A 3666-nucleotide genomic window follows, 5' to 3' on the forward strand; every position below is an offset into this window, starting at 1 on the left:
ACCTAGCCATTACGCTAACGGCTGGTCCCTTCAAAACTATTTTGACAAGAGCCAGGAATGTATGAATGAGGCTGGAACACCAATGGCCAGCCCCCATCTCCTCCCTCTCCCTGTACTCTGCACCTGCAGCCCTATGCTAGGTAAGGGGACATTCTAGGTTTGATAAGTGAACTCAGACTACAGCCCCTTTGTAATGCTCCATTCTGACCCTCAGGGAAGCTTAAGCCCAGAGCCTTCACCTTCAGCCATTCCTCTTTCCTACCTGTGTACCACCATTGTCTCATGCATCCAGTCTTTGAGAGGCATGGGGTCTTCCTTGCACTTACCAATACTCCTTTCCGGGAATAAGTCGTAGGGTATAAATGTTCACACTGTTTTGATGCATAATCTTAACTTTTTTTTTTATTTCTCTTTTCTTGCCACCCTACAACATGAAATGCAAATGTTTTTCCTCATCTTTTAAAATGTAAGCCCTCCCTTCCCTGGAGCAAAGGAACATGTTTTTCAAGTTATGAATTTAATAAACTATGAGAGGATATGGTGAAAGAACAAGAGAGGCAGGTAAACACTCACCTAGATTGGAAAATGCTTTGCAGGAGGCAGGGAAAGTAGGTCTTAGGTCCAGAAGCAGGAAAGAGCCATGCTCTGCTTCTAGTCATTGCTTGGGGCAGTAGCGAGACTCTAGGCAGGTGGTACTCGGTACATCTAAGGAAACAAGGCACTACACACAGGGTTTCAGACCTCGGTCCAGTGTCTGGGACCAGCAAATGGCATAATGGTTACTTCACTGACTACCACGTAGTTGACCATGGTTCAAGTCCTGGAGCCGGTGACTTAAAAAACTCACACCAGGTGTGTGTGAGTTCATGCTCAAGAACCCATGAGGAGCATGGAGGAGAAGGGATTGTGATGTGGTCATCCTCCCTGGCGGGAGATTTCTCTCTTTCTGTCTCTCTTTATCTCTCCAGCGAATGCATGCACCCTATAGCAAAAATCTCTCTTAAGAAAAAGAAAATTCCAGTGTCCTAAATGAAATTGATGAGAGCTGAGAGCTGCAAGACCTGACAAGATGGTGCAGTCACCAATATTGGGCAGACTATCATATCTGGGGTATAGAGGTGACTAAGGCCTACGCAAGGTCTTCAGAACCCTTGGCACAATGAGGGAATGTAATTCAGGTGGGAATGCAAAGCTGCTAGAATGATTCATGTACACCTTCTTCCCAGCAAAATGCGAAGGCAGCTAGGAGTCAAATTATGCTGATTCATGGATCTCATGAATAAATGTGCTGATTCTTGCACACTTGGGCTTACACTCATACTCGTAACAATATAGTAGATTCCTGATTCAGGATGTAAATCCCAACTTTTCATTTAATCTTTGTAGCATCATGCCATTGCACAAAAGTCTATTATAGACTTTACTATTCTACTGTAATGACCCTTACATAGTTTATTGTTTCTGTTTCTGCTTGACACAGGAGAGTCTGCAAAAAAGACTTGGTCTAATTTGTCTCCATAACCCAGGAGGGCAGTATTTAGCACAGAATGAGCACTCAGGGACTGTTGAGGGAATGCATGAATAAATGAATGCATATAATCAGTATCTTACCACATCCTAAGATCCACCCTTAGAACACATGGATACATACACATCCCAAGTGACCAAAGGTCCCATCTCATTTTTATTAAGTTTATTTATTTCTCCCATGACTAGGAGACAGAGAAAAAGAGAGACATAGCACCCCTGATAGGTTCTTTATTTTTATTTATTTATTTATTTATTTATTTATTTATTTATTTATGAGAGGGTTTTTTATTTATTTTCTTTAATTTTTTTTTTTTTTCTTTATTTTTCTTTCTTTATTTATTTATTTATTTTTGAGAGGTTGTTTTTTTTCTTTTTTGCTATAGGGCGCGAGCACTTGCTGGAAAGACAGAGAGACAGAAAGTGAGAAATCACTCCCCCAGGGGGGATGGCCACACCGCAATCCCTTCTCCATTCTCCTCTCGGGATCTTGGGCACGCATGCGCACGCACCCGGCATGAGTATTCTTAAGCCGTTGGGTTCGGGACTCAAATTGCGGTCGACTATATGGGAGTCCAGCAATATAGCCGTTACGCTAACTGCTGTTCCCGATAGGTTCTTTTTTTAAGAGGATTTTTTTTTTGTCTTAGGGCATGTGTACTCACCAGAGAGAGACAAACAGGCTGACACAGTGAGAGGGAAAGTGAGAAATCACTTACCAGGGGATGGCCACACCACCACCTCTTCTCCTCCCAGGATCTTGTATACGCACTTGTGCCCAGCGTGATTTTCAAGCCACCAGGTCCAGGACTTGAACCACATTTGGCCATGTGAGAGTCCAGCAATGTAATCTCTACGGCATCTGTTGGTCCCCCACCCCATCCCAGTAGGTTCTTGACACCATGATCCACCCTTTGCTCCAGCCAGCTCTGGATCTCAGGCTTCGGAAGCATCTGAGCATCTGGATGGGAATGCCCACATGCACTCAGAATGTCACTTCATGAGTTAGAGAGACCATGTTGTCCACAGACAGCATAAGAGCAGAACTTGTGACCCACCTACCAGGTGAGGATTTAGTGCGTCTTGTCTCCTGTCGTGCTGGTGTCTGTCCATTTTATCTTCCATGGGTCCCTGTGCATCCACAGTTTGACTTTGGCAAGCTATAAGGTTTGGTTTTGTTATCTGACTAGGTTAATCCAGAGTTTTGGTGTACTCTTATGTAACCTTCTGTTGTTTTGAAGCCCAGTTAGGCGAGCAGCTGAGCAATCCTGGATACAGGGCTGGCTTATAAACCAGCCATAACATCTGGTGATTTGGTGAGTCTTACACCATAACAGTGCCAGGACCATCTAATAAACCTCTATTTATTGTTATTATTTAATTTGCTATAGGACATGTGCACTCACCAGAGAGAGAGACAGAGAGAGAGGGAAAATAAGAAAGCACACCGCCTGGTCCAGGACTCAAACTGTGGACAGCCATGGGGGAATCTAGTGTCATAACTACCATGCCATCTGGTGGCCCAAAACCTCTATGCTTTATAACAATCTGGTCTCAGGTGTTTCTGTCCAGTAACACAAAGTGGACTAAGACAGCAGGCACACGTATTACTGCCTATACACTGAAGCCTCACAAAATATAGTCTTCTAAGACTAGATGTTTAATGTTTACATAGCATTTTGAACCACAGGAAGAAATAGAAGCCTGGAGGCTTCTGGAAGGGAATGGGGGACACAGGCAGTGGGAGGGTAAAAGGAGGAAATGCAGGATGAACAAAAGTCATTTTGTTGTGGAGGCAGCTGAGTCTTCAAAAGAACAGGTGATGGCACTTTTGTTTTGTTTTGTTTTCATGTAAATTAATTTGTTTTATGAGACTAAGCCCCTCTCTGCAACTCCTGGGCCAAAGGAGAGCTAAAGGGCCAACAGACGGTGTAGAAGTTAAAGCAGCTGGGGGCTGGCAGGTGGCATGCTGGTTAAGGGTGCTGGACTCCCACATAGCTAACCTTAGTTCAAGTCCTGGGGCTGGTAGCTTGCTTTCTCACTTTCTCTCTCTCCTCTCTCTCTTACTCTGTCCTGCTAAGGTCAAAATTAAAATAAATAAATGAAGTTAAATAAAATAATTCTTTTTTTTTTTTTTTT

This window comes from Tupaia chinensis, unplaced genomic scaffold, assembly GCF_000334495.1.
Source record: "Tupaia chinensis unplaced genomic scaffold, TupChi_1.0 Scaffold000276_2, whole genome shotgun sequence".
Taxonomy (NCBI): Eukaryota; Metazoa; Chordata; class Mammalia; order Scandentia; family Tupaiidae; genus Tupaia; species Tupaia belangeri.